Below are 14,167 nucleotides of genomic sequence, written 5' to 3' on the forward strand. Positions count from 1 at the left end.
CTATGACGCTCTCTCAAGAGAAAGCGCCATAGGGGGCGTGAAACGAGTGGGGGAGATTTCTCTGTGTTTGTACATTTTTTTTATGTAGTTAAATGAAGTGTTTAACCTTTTTTGGCTGGTGAGTTTTTCCCATTTTTTGTTTGGAGCGGCAGTCACATCGATCTACTTTTTGTTTTACCGGCAGAAGTTCCCAGTCCTGTCGGTGCAGTTCTACAGCTTTTTGAGCTGGTGGGGAACATGAACTCTTTGTGCAAGCGGTGGGTTGGGGGCTGGATATTGAAAGCTTTGAGGGGCAACAGGATGTCAAGCCATGAGTAACTTGTAACACTGTGCCCACCCGAAGGGAAAGAGTGGGTGATGGATACAAATCCTAAATTAGCCACAGAGGCTGGCAACCTTGCAGATGCGTTCATGGCTAACAGGGCACATCGTCAGATTTGGACAACATTTATGTGCATTAAACGCTATAGCAAATGTGAGTGAAAACTCTGCTCTTTTAAAGATATTATTCTCAGAAATAGGATTGCACTATTCATGGGGTCTTAACTTCTTAAATGCTACATTAATCTATATGCTTCGTAAGGAAAATGGTGGTGAATAGCATGTATTTTAATCAATCTGGTGCTTCCGGACTTAATGCAGCTAGTTTCATTTTAAAAACAAAATATATTGTGTTTATGATAGCTTAAGACTCTTTGTGGGTATGTGCTGATCTACAGATAGGATTTAATTGCTGGTGGGTGTGCCTGGGGGGGGGGGGGGGGGGGTTATCACTAAAAGTGAGATATATGTAGTTTAGAAGGTAAACGATTTAATGAGGGGTCCCATTTGCTCCAGAGCAATGTGTTGCAGGTCAAGCAAGCTCCCAAAAGCACTCCCATCAAAAGCTTTAAGGACTGCAGGCTACACTGCTCAATGTTCACAGGCAGCAATCTGCTTGCAACACAAGCTCAGTTTTCATCAAATGCTGCTGCCTAGGAAATACTGAACTAATAAATCAGGAGCAGACAAGCGTGGAAGAACAAACAAGGCTCAAAATTAAGTAAATAGCTGTAATTTCAGGTCCTGTTTGTAACAAGCCAGAGTTCTGTCAAAGCAGACATGATGTCCATGGGAAGGCTAGAGGTAGCTTTACAGAAGATGAAACCAGGCAATTACAGTCAAAGTTAATAGTCGGAGTGAACAAAACGGATTTATTGCATACAGTACGATACATTTTTTCCCCCTGTATGCCTTGAAGAAAAAAATTTGAAAAGAAATCCCACTTATCATTAGTAAAGTAAAAGGCACATTGTATTAAAATGCATAAAAATAACTTAAAAAAACACTACAAATGTAATTTGAGTACATGAAAAATTGTATTCATAGTTCTAGGTCACTGAAGGTTCCAAATAGGTAGGTGTGTGGGCCATTGTGCAACTCCGCTTTACCGTATTTATTAAAGCGGTTCAATTACTACTACAACCGATTTGGATAGGTCTAATCAAAGTCAACGGGAAAACACGAGGGGTCAGAGCGCATTTGCTGCACCTCCCGCAGGCTCTGAAACAGTTGCTCAGTCTCACATGGATTGGACATCTGCAGGTCCAACTGTTTTCAGGTATCTATTTGCAACACAAAAGTACAAGCATCCAAGGAACATACTGTATATTCCCGGTGGTCGTCTGTAGATATACTCCATTACATACCTAATTGTTGGCAGTTCTGTATCCAAGAATCTTCCCATGTTATAATCGTGAACATTTTCTAAAAACTGAATTTTTATAGAGCAGCTATAATTGTTCTATAATTTGTAATTACACTCTGAAACAGCGTGCAGATGCATAATATGGCTCTTCGGGCAACATGGAAGCTTTTATCACTACTCTGCTGAGACTTCAGCAGTGAAGGCGTTAAATATTCCTTCGTTGTTGCTGCTGCTGCGTGAAATTGCACCTGCTGTACAACCCTCCGAGGAAAGGAAATGCTTGTGTAACAGGAATGTGAATGCTCCTGTCGAGAACAGCATGTTATTGACAGTGGATGGATTTCAGAAACGACTCCATGCAGCAAGCACAGGGAGCGGGGGTGGGGACGGCGTTTCCTCATTATCTGCTAAAGCGTTGCCCATCAGCAGCTAACAGGGTTGGAAATCTCAGACAGGACACTAATTCATAACAGAAATTTGATTATTATCCATCGATAACAAGAAAATGTTAATCTGCTAATCTGACTGCCCCGGAGCAAAGACGTGTGTTGATCAAGGGCTTTGCTGTGCCTCTTACCAATTAGACAACTTTTGAAGCCTGAAGAGATGTTTGCTTAATATTTTGAAGGATCCTTTATTTTTAAACTGTTAACAAACTGGTCGATGTAAGCCCTCAAATCAGAAGTGTATTGTGTCTATGACTGAGCCACATGTGCTGAAGCAGGGGTATTCTTAAAACAGGACCTGTTTGTGGCCCTTGAGGACTGGAGTTGGCCACCCCTGCATTAGCTACACGGTCTAAATATTTGAAAGCAGTTCTTAATACAGATTACATGATTAAAGTTCAAGGAATACTCAAAATCCTTCTCAAATGTAGTCCTACTGAAAGGAGCAATCCAAGCAATATCCTACATGTGTTTTTTAAGATCCGTTTTTAAATTCAACTCAATGCCATTTTTAATGCGTTTTAATATAATGAGCATCTTTTAATTTCTATAGCAGGGTTTAGCCCACATTCCCAGCAGTGCAAGACCTTTGCAACACTTTATGGTTTGTGATCATTTGTTGCCAATATTCCCAGCAGTTTAAGCTGCAAACTGTGGATAGATCATCTTACTTTAGTAATATAAGAATACATTGTAGCTGCTGAGTTACACTGACTGAAGGATTGATTGAAACTGAAAGGCAGCCATTTAGTGAACCCAGGGAAGCAGGATCTTTGCTGATCGATTCTAGGAGAACGAAATCGATTGGCAGCATAGGTAATTGGTTTTCAATAAAGGTAATGAAAGGTTGCATATATTAAAACAAGCGCTGCTTGCACTGCCTCCTTAATACGTACTGGAGTTACAGTGAAAATATTTCACAACACTTTAGTTTATACATTTTAAAATGTGTAACAGTGTACATTTAGGGTAATTTAGAAAAATCATATACTGAACAAACCAATATCCAATACAAGCTGAATTAGTGGCTATTCAGGAACTCATACCTGAGGAAAGAATGCAGTAGTAATGCCAATGGTCCAAAAACATAACCGCTACGTAGGACTGCACATTTAAAAAGTGAAAAAAGTTTAAAGAAAAAAAAAATATATATATATATTTTTTTTTCTTTCTTTAAATATGTATGTATGTATGTATGTATGTATGTATGTATGTATGTATGTATGTATGTATGTATGTATGTATGTATGTATATATATATATATATATATATATATATATATATATATATATATATATATATATATATATATACAAATATAGCTGTATGCTCATCTGCATGTCTTAGGCAGGTCTGCAACCCCGCCTTTCCCCATTATCACCCAGCATACAGCACTTCCACTGCAGCAAGGGATTCTGGGAAATGACATGCAAATGAGCACACAGTGTCACTTTAAAAATGGTTATTGAGGCAAAAAGTGACACTGTGTGCTCATTTGCATGTCATTTCCCAGAGTCCCTTGCTGCAGTGGAAGTGCTGTATGCTGGGTGATAATGGGGAAAGGCGGGGTTGCAGACTTGCCTAAGACATGCAGATGAGCATACAGCTATATTTGCATATTTGCTTTCCTGTGGAGGGTTTTTGTCACTTTTTTTACTCACCATAACTTAACTCAGTATTATGGTATATATATATATATATATATATATATATATATATATATATATATATATACATACACACACACACACACACACACACACACACACACACTAAAAAAACTGTTTTTTTTTTAGATTTTTTTCTGGACGTGGTTCTCCACTTGAAAGCTGCCCCTAACCCATAATCCGTATCATCAGACTGGATCTTTCAAGGAGTGGATCAGTATACATTTTTACTACCTTTAAAATATATATTTTTATTTTTTGTTTTATTTATATATTCATCGATTTAGTTTTTAGGGCACCAGTCCCAATGATCAGGGCTCAGTAGAGCAGGTTGATATTTGTGATGATAATAAAGTTCACTGATGTTGGGGGTAATCCAGCAATAAACGCTGCGTGAGACTTAATACATAGTGCCTGTGTGATAACAAAGTCATGTAGGGGTCTCTGTGAAAAGCTGACTGACCTAACATATCATGATGGGCTAATCAACTAAATCAGTGAGACAAACATGAGCTATATGAAGATATCAATAAAAGCATACCAGGCAGAGTACTAACGAAAGCAGCAGTGCAATCCACATGATGAGCGTGCCTCACGCTGAAGGTAGCGAGAAGAAGCAGTCCGTGGAATCCAGAAGCGGAGCACAGCTACAGTGGAACAAACAGGGGCTACAAGCCAGCAGAAATATTAAAAACTTTTATTGTATGGTAGTGGGGGGGTCAGAACAAACTCTGACGCGTTTCGGGACGGATTTAATATTTCTGCTGGATTGTAGCCCCTGTTTGTTCCACTGTAGCTGTGCTCCGCTTCTGGATTCCACGGACTGCTTCTATTCATTGATTTATGTTGGTATTTCTTTCTGCTAATAGAGTTATCTTATTTTAATTTTATTATTGCAAGCAATTTTGCTATTATTCTACTAATATATCTAGTGGCGCTACTATTGTCTGTCATAATAAAAAAAAATATATATATATATATATATATATATATATATATATATATATATATATTTCTTGAAACTTTTAAACAAAACAAAAAAAAAATATCTATCTATGGTTTTGGCTACTAATCTGCCCTGCTTAACATGTAAATCCTGGTAGCAGTGCAAGCAGTGTTAGGCCCAATCCGGGTTTTCCCCTGCAGTGAGCAGCTCCCTTGAGTGAATAGGAACAGGGCTCTGTCACCTTCCATTAGGGGAGTGGGAGGGAGGACTATACCTCCTACTCATTCAGGGAGTAGGGGAAGAGCAAGGACCGACCTTTGAGGCCCATGCCTGGGGGTTGAGTCCAGGGACAATCACAAGGCGGGAACCAAGTGTATGCAGATTGTTGCTGTTGGGCAATAAAAGCTGTTCCTGTTTATAAAATATACTCCTGCCTGAGTCTGCAATCTATCAGGGGGAGTATCAGGGGGGTCTCCTGCAGGGATTGCCTCCGTCACTCCTAGAGCCTGCAAGAGATAGATGCGCTGAACCACGAGTGAGAAAGAACCACTTATCACCCCTAAAGCCTGTCCTGTCTTCCCCAAAACCATTGGTGGAACCTCAGAGCTTCTGTGAACCAGCAGGTATTCAGCACTACACACCTGCTAACAGGGGAATCTCCCAGAGGGTGGGGGAAACATACATACATTTTCAGATGACAAAGATCATCGTAAATTAAAAGTAGCCTGCATATACTACCCTGCAAGTAAGATGATGTAAATGGAGGTAATTTTCTTCAAATTTTGATCACCAGATAATTTGACCGGTAGATCGCATTATATAGTTTTAAAGGTTTAATCCAATTGCCATCTTTCAGATTTGTGGTGAAACGAAAATACAGTGTTACTATACATGTATGTACCACCACTTGTAACAGTTTTACAATTTACTTCTTATTTTAAGGTATATTTAATGGAAGGTAGTATAGCGCATTTGCCATGGAAAATTCAGTCCATATGGCTTCTGGCATAGCAGCAAGCCAAGTGGCCTTTTTCCCTCCATTTTTGGTTATTTTTTACATAGGATTAAAGCAGGGGTCTCCGGGGCTGGCCACCGTTAATTTCAGCTCTGGGGACCCTTTGCTTCCTGAGATACCTCCGTAGGGGGTGCCGGTAGCCATTCGGCAAACAGGGTTCATGTAATGGCAGAGTTTCAAAGCGCCATGCGGGCCTATAGGAAGCCGTGACGTCATCAGGTTTGACTTCCTATAGGCCCGAGTGATGCGGGAGCGTTATTAAACTTTGCAGAGATGCCGGTACCCAAGTGTCTCACAGGAATCAGTGGTTCCCTAGGGTTGACATTAATGGGGTTCAGCCATTAATGGAAAGCCCCTGCTTCAAACCTATATTTAAAAAAAAAGAAAGAAAAAGGCCAGTTTAGAGATGAAAGAAAGAAAGTAGGTATTTTCTAAAATTGTAATGATAGGTCAAATATTTCTTTGATTCCCTTTTATTATTTGTACATAAAATGTAAGTTTCCCCTTTATACATAAGAATTATACCGTATTGGCCTGAATATAGTACGGCCTCGCACATACTACCCTAAAGTTTTGAAGGTGTTCTACATGAAAAAGAAAAGGTATTAGGCTGCGCATATAATACGAGTACAGTCTTCGGAAGGACATTTTTAGGGGAAAAAATATAGCACTATATCCAGGCCAATACGGTAATTAAAAAATGCCAATCATGTTATGTCAATGTGAATGCCCCACAAACCCACTAAAGCCGATCTAGCATAGGTCTATCTGTTCCAGTTATATTTGATCTGGCATTGTATAAAAATACAAAATATCACTGTATGCAGCGTTATGGTAGTGTGATCACAATGGATTTTACCGCTTTAACCCCTTCTCTACTACAGGCCCCTCTGGCAGAAAAGGGAATACCATTTCATGCCTCATTTATATTCAACTACCATACAAGCTATATAAATAACTGGGGCTTATGAGCAATATGTGAAACTCAGGTACAGTAGTATGTACAGGACTGGAAGGAGCTTTTTAAAACCATTCAGGAGGTATTGTTTTTCTGGCTGTGATACTTTTAATCTTAAAGTATAATTACTATAATAAACTTTATTATTACTGTATTATTATTAATTTTATGTCTAGCCAGGTATGCGCATATAGGGGATATTGCATTATTGTACAATTGGGCAATTATCATGAATATATCAACAATTATGCAGATTTCATTATTAATCTACCAGCAGCCTCTGTCTAAATGTTCAATTACTACAAATCCATCTATTCTGCATTTTTTTTAATTTTTTTTATTTTTTTAACATTGTGTTCTTTATTAAAACCAAAGCCTAGCTTGAGAAAAATATTTCTTTGATGCTGATCTTTACTACAAATTTTGGTCTAGTTCTTGTTGAATGCATAAAGCTGAGAATAAACGGTTTGTTCCACAACCGGGCAAAATGTTTTTTTTTTTTGTTTTTTTTCAAACAATACTCCACTAAGTCTAGTACATGATCGGTGCTCCGATCGGTAACAGCCCTTAAAAACAAGCTAAAGACAATGACGTATTGGCAGGGGTGGGCAACTCCGTTCAATAGGGAGCAACGCGCAAGATTTGACGGCCATTTAGTTTCCCCTGGAGGGAGTACAAACACAAGTAATTGCAAGGAGCTGAAAATAACAGTTCAAGAGACATCACAAAATAGGGCTTGCTGCTTTAACTATGCATACAACAGTTTTTATGCCACTGTCCACAACATCGATGCTTTTATATCTTCTTCAATAATTGCAAAAAGAACCAAGCTTCATCATAAAGTTCACATTTTTTTATTTTCTTGAATGCAGGTAGACTTTTTTTTTTTTTTTTTTTAAACAAAGATACTTGGTAATTTTTACATTAAATAAAAATGTTAACACAAGCATTTTAATCTTCACTGTGTATCATTTTCTCAACATGACTGCTTACATACCATATGGTTTTGATTTTTAGATCAAGCTCATTTTCAAACCAGATGTGGGAGATTTCATCTATGAAAAAGGATAGAATAGACCTTGATTTTCATAATTGGCCTTTTAGGGAGCAATGGCACATAAGTAGACCATTTTTTTATTTTATGATTTCATTTTATGATTTCTCTCATCGTGATCAAATAGTAAAATTATGTGGTACTTTTTAGGAGGAGCTGGGGAGAAGAAATACAGTCAAAAAACAGAATTGAAAAGTTCAAGATGATATCACTTAAAATGCTGACTGCTGCTTTAAGTACCCTCCTAGTTGGTACTTGGGACAGTGAAATGGTGTATGTAAATCTGATTTATGTTCACCGAACTGGAAGCATAACCGATTCTTTACTAAAACCTCTACTGTAATAGGACTTCAAAAATAGAATGATTTCAAAAGCAAAAATCCCCAAGGTAGAATGCATTAATAAACCAGTCATTGGCATTGCTTTGTGGTTGTAAGTAATATTGCTTAAGACTTTAAATACTCAGGGTTTCTACATCATGTATTTTTACAGTAAAATATTTGCAAACAAACAAACACATTGCTGCGCTTTTTTGTTTTCATTGCATTGACATACACACAATAATACATACATATATCATCACCAGCCATTGTCGATACACTGCTGGATGAAGGCCTCCACAGTGATCATCTAGGTAATGCGCGGTTGCAAGCCTCTATTCTCCACATTGCTCAAACACATTTTCTGATTTCATCCTCCATTCTTACTTTGGTCATCTTGTTCTTCTAATCTCTCTCTCTCTTCGAATTCAGTTGAGTACCTTATTTGTCCAACAATGATCATTTCTTCTTGTTATATGTTCGGCCCACTGCCATTTTAATTTCTTCACCTTATGTGATGTCAGATTTTTGTTTAGTTTCGAAACCATTCTTTTTCCTGTCCCTTCAAGTAATACCCAGCATACATCTCTCCATACGTATTTGCGTTGTCGGAGGTTTCCGATTCATCTTCGCATTTAGGGTTTAAGTTTCACATCCATACATGAGTACGGGCAGAAAACACTGGTTGGACACTTCCTGTTTGAGGCACAGTGGAAGGTTCCCATGAAATATTGTCTTGATTCTTTTCAAATGTGCTCCAACCCATCTTCATTATCCTTTTGATTTAGTTCAAAAGGTTCCCGTTCATTGTTATTTGCCGGTCAACTTAGACAGTCTTCAATATCCAGTTCTATTCCATTTAAATCTTTGTTGACTCAAAAGATTGATAGCTCTACCTATATATAACACGGGTGTTCAAAAATGTAAAATACATAGGAGCGTGCCAGAATCTTTAGGAGCCAGCATTTTGGTAGGCAGGGGGGGGAGGGGGGAAAGGGGGTATCTGTGACACACTGACCCCCTCCTCACAGACATAATGACCCCCTCCTCACAGTGACTGACCTTCCTCTCCTCACAGACTGACTGACCCTCCCCTCCTCACAGACTGACCCTCCCCTCCTCACAGACTGGCTATCATGTGCCTTATATGTTAGCCATCCCTTTATCTTGCCCCCTGTATCCTACAGTATGTCTCACATGTCTCACGTGTCTCACGTGTCTCACGTGTCTCACTCCCTTGTACTATAAGTATCTACCCAGAACCCGAGTCTCTCTCATAAATGATATCCCTTCTACCCGTCAGTTTCTCATCATGTGCCCTATAGCTTACCCCTGTCCCTGTGTCTCACCACTCACTCCACTTAAATCAATTAACTGTTCCCTATATTAATCCATTCCCTGTGTTTAGGTCTCTTTATGCCTAAGCCCTCCAGTAGTTCCTCTTTACTAAGGCTGCGATTATAGCGAGCGCGACGGTACGCGCATAACGAACAAAATGCAGGACGCTATGAGGCCACCCATAGTGCACGCGGCCGATTAAAAGTGACCGTGCAGCAGAATTTGGAGCCGAAAAATAATTTTGTTTTTTTATGTGTGACGGCTGCATCACGTGAACCGTTCAGCCAATGAGGGCGAACCAGCCTGGTGACGCCTCTGCCACGCCTCCTACTACAACTCAGACGACAGGCGCGTGCGACGCCGTGTGCTCCATCGTGCGCAGCTACTATAATAATTGCCTTAGCAGTGATTGAGGCGGACCCGCACAGGCTGTATTCCTCCTCAGCAGGAAAGGGAGGCAGCAGAGAGAAAAGCTGACCCATGATCACATTTGCCTTGGGTCTACTGAGCACAGCAGTCGCCAGGAAGAACATTTTAGGCGCCCAGGACATATACATATATATTTCTATAGAGTAATGTATAATGCTTCTAATGATTCCACTCAATATATCAGTCACCTAACGTAATTTAAAAAAATATATATTTCAATGGAAAGCAAGCAACACTTACACTGCTAGGTTATATTATTTGTTTATAGAGAAGTGATAAAATGGAACAGTGATAAAACAACTTCAATAATCAAAAAATAACCCCAGGGTCCAGAATAATGAGATTCTGAGAAGACTTCACAGTAGAATATTAACTATGCCGCTGCATTATATTTTCTCTCCTAAATAACTTGATGTAGAAACGTTGCTGTTATTTATCCCATTTTTATGCAATACACCTCTCAGACAGGTAAATGTGATTAGACAGAATCTGTGACGTTTGAAAGTTAAGGTATTTGTTTTGCTATATATAATCACTAGACCAGTGTTTTTTAACCAGGGTTCCGAGGAACCCTTGGGTTCCCTGGGCATCCCTGCAATTTTCTGGTCATTTGAAAATGTTATCAAATACAGACAAATTTACAATGCATCTGATCACAGAGTTGCTTTAAGTGAAGGTTTGGGGTTCCTCAGAATTTCACTTAGGGTTCCTAAACCAGCAAAAGGTTGGAAACCTCTGCACGAGACCATCTGGTCCAAAACCAAAATATATGCACACACACTCCACCTAATAATTCTTAACTGAAGTCCAACATAAAGTTGCTCAAACATTTGCACATTCCTATTTAACAATTGCTGTTGCTACTTTCCTCTGGGCATTCCTGGTGGCTGAAATTTCACTTCATCACATAGAGGAGGATAACTGTAGATAAGTAGAAATAGCACACAGCCACGTGACACGTGACACGTGACACGTGACCTATAAAAACTGCCGCTTAGTATGATGCAGGAAGTAGAGAAAGTCAATAGTATAGACATTTCATCTTCAACACAAAAATGATGAAAATTACAATTAATTTTCTGTAGTATACACATCTCTCTCTCGTATATCTATATAATATATATCTATATATTATAATACCTGTAGGCAAAATTAGACTACAAGTGATCTATATTACAAGCACAACACAAAATTAGAGCAAAAGATTAAATGTCGAACCTATGTGCAATTTTGATGCAATCAAATAACATTTTGAACAAAAAACAAATTACACTCTCTACAAGAGCTAGATCCTACAAAAAATGTGACCAATACGTGATAGATCTACACACAAAAATACAAGTGATAAGATAAACAATAAGCTGCCAAGGGGAACTACATACAGCAGGTGGTTCCAAACCTTCTAGACAAAATAAGTGTCCCCGGCGCTAGTGTAAAAGTGTCCAAAATACCATAATCCAAAAGACAGTCCTGTGTTGTGAGACAGTCCAGGTGAATGAATGGGACAACCAAGAAAGTTCCGGATGGATAAGGGTGTCCTTGAAGGGTGACTCCAAATTGTTTCTGGAAATATACAAAAAAACAACACACCAATTGCGCAGTATGAAAGGCAAAAACCCTATCTAAAACAGAAAAAGCCCTACTTACAAGATAAGATCTTGCTTGTTCAGGGGAGAGAATCTGTGCTTGTGCCACGTCTTCACCCCGATAGCCACGGACCCCACGTGGTTGGACGAGATGATTCCCCTTCTAGTGGTTGTTAAACTCACGGATACACCATAAACAGCAGTAACCGATGGGAAGGGAAAATAGGACACAACCTGGTGTAATACGTAACTACACTTTTAATACACTAAAAAACAAACACACTACCCACACTTACAATAAGTATGGGAGAGCGGTACAACTCACGAATGCCGTCCGCAACCTGCTCCCAACCCGACACAAACGGAGATCGAGTGACTGGCCAAATCTTCCACGTCTCGCCGATTGATGACGTCAGCAGCACGGGTCACTTCTCCAGCGTCAGGTGGTTGCAGCAGCTGATCGGCATGTACGCACAAAACTAAGCTCCTCCTCCCTACGCGTTTGGTGACAGTGTCACTTCCTCAGGAGTTGGTGGAGCTTAGTTAATACAACACTTATATACAAGTGTACTGAATAGGCTTGCCCACAATGGGGCGGGTGCAATACTGATTGACAGCATGTTGAGGGGACATATAACATTATATGTCGTATGCTGCCTCATTGGGGCTACTTTGCATTTGCTGGGGAATACATGACGTCATCACGTCAACGCACACGCGGCTTGTGGCAGGAGGTATGAATAGCTCCAGATACTCCACAGTGCCTCAGCTGTCGGCACGCTAGACCGGGAACCCTATGTCAGGTCGTATCTTATTTCATTGAGGCCACGTTGCATTTGCTGTGTACCGTATATTATTTATTTATTTCGGCACACAACCATACCTGTTTGTAGTGAAATACACTGCACCACGCAGTTTCTGTTTATTGACAAATGTGGCTTTAGACATTGTTAGTCCTCAACCCATTTCCGTGCCTCCACACTGGGGATTTTAGTCCATGCATTTTTATGCATTTTTATGGTGTCTCGTCGGTTTTTATATTATTTATTAAAGCTTTTTTATTTTCATTTGAGTGTGACCTTTGCGGTTTACCCTATATAGGTGATAGGTTACTTAGTGGCCTCCTATGTGTTGACATTTTCCCTGTAATGTCACCTATCCAGAGTGCAATTATAGGGGGCTTTATATAATCCTTGCTGATTATTTGTGTGTTTATATATCCATAGAGACCTATAAAAGACACACAGATACACATACAGCCGCACACCACCTGCTTTAAGCCGTGCTGGGTGTTTACAAATATCTTGTGTTTTGGCCCGCCCCCGTCATGGCCCCGCCACCACATTTTGGACACGCCCCAGTGCCACAAAAAGTTACCTGCAGACCGCAAATCGCGGTGCAGTGACTTGCACGCACCGCCGGTAAGCAAGGCGGCCGTGCAGGCGCGTGCAGCGGGGCCTTAGCCTCATTCCAGCAAAGAGAGCTGGATGCTACAGGCAGGCACTGGCCTGCAACAGGTTTGGTTGATATCTGTTTTATTGTTTGGTAAGTGGGAAAGCCACCCAAAGATAGCTAGAGAATTGCTGTCTAGTTAATGCTCAGATAGAGCGAGGATATGTTTTGATTTTTTTGTTTGTCTTGATTTTGTCTGGTGGAGTGACAAAAGAAAATAAAGCACTTAAACCAGAGCTGGATGGTCCTGTGACTGTGCTTTACCCTAAAAGACAGTTGGGTTTAAGGTTTCCAAACAAGAACCCTTCAGACAAAAAGGGTATTTTGTCACAACGTATACAAAACACATTATACTGTAGGTCAGAGCTCTAAGGCCGAGTCCATAGAAGGACAGGCCGTGCTGAGGCGTGCGGACGCTCCGCGCTGAGCCCCTGCATCCTCAATGAGGATGCCTTGAGAGGGGGCTCACGCGAGCGTCCGCAGGTGTGCTGACGAGATGGAGGTTTCAGCCGAGCGCCAAGCTGTTTTTCAGCGCTCTGTCGGCTGAAAACCTCCAATCACAGCACAGCAGCGTCAACGTCACGGCGCCGTGACATTGACGTCAGTGCGTCGCAGGCGATTGGCCCAGCGACGTCACTGCCCCGCCTCCAACCACCTCCCCCCGTCTCCCTTCGTGCACGCTGGCTCGTCTGCAAGTCCGTGCAATCTCGCTGACTGAAGCAGGCGAGCCTCAGCGTTAGCACGCCTCCGCTCTCCCCACCCCTCTATGGCCCGGGCCTAAGACCACCATATCAATGGTCCACTAGTCTGCTCCTTGCACAGCAAATAAAGTCAATACAGGTAGCGTAATAGTTCAGAAAAGAACCAACACCAGCACCGGACAAGTTTAAAAAGGCCAATTTTATTAAAACATATTTATGCATAGCATGACACATTCATCTGATAAATTGTTTGGAACAAGTTGGCTTTGAAAGTATATTTAAGCAAAATTGACGTTACCTCTATTCTTGTGAATAATGGTGGTGGCTCAGAATTCACTAAGGTGCATCTGTCTAAAAGCTGTAACTCAGGCAGATTTTTCAACACACATCTTTAAAATGTGCAGTAAACACAGACGACAGGTAATGTGTATTAAGCATATTAAACCCCATAACCCAGTGTGTGCTGCAAAAGCATGAAAACAATATAATTGTCTTATTATGGAGTTCAAATTGGTCGTGAGTGCTACTGTTTTCTAAAGGTGGCATTAACTAAGCCCAATATACTGT

At 40.4% G+C, this 14,167-nt stretch overlaps 1 protein-coding gene across 5 annotated transcripts in view; it reads right to left on the minus strand.

Annotated features, from left to right (window-relative positions):
* Positions 1 to 14,167, minus strand: part of TNKS (tankyrase) — a 276,669-nt gene that overhangs the window by 144,402 nt on the left and 118,100 nt on the right. The window lies entirely within an intron of this gene.

This window comes from Ascaphus truei, chromosome 1 (genome assembly GCF_040206685.1).
Source record: "Ascaphus truei isolate aAscTru1 chromosome 1, aAscTru1.hap1, whole genome shotgun sequence".
In the NCBI taxonomy this organism is placed as follows: domain Eukaryota; kingdom Metazoa; phylum Chordata; class Amphibia; order Anura; family Ascaphidae; genus Ascaphus; species Ascaphus truei.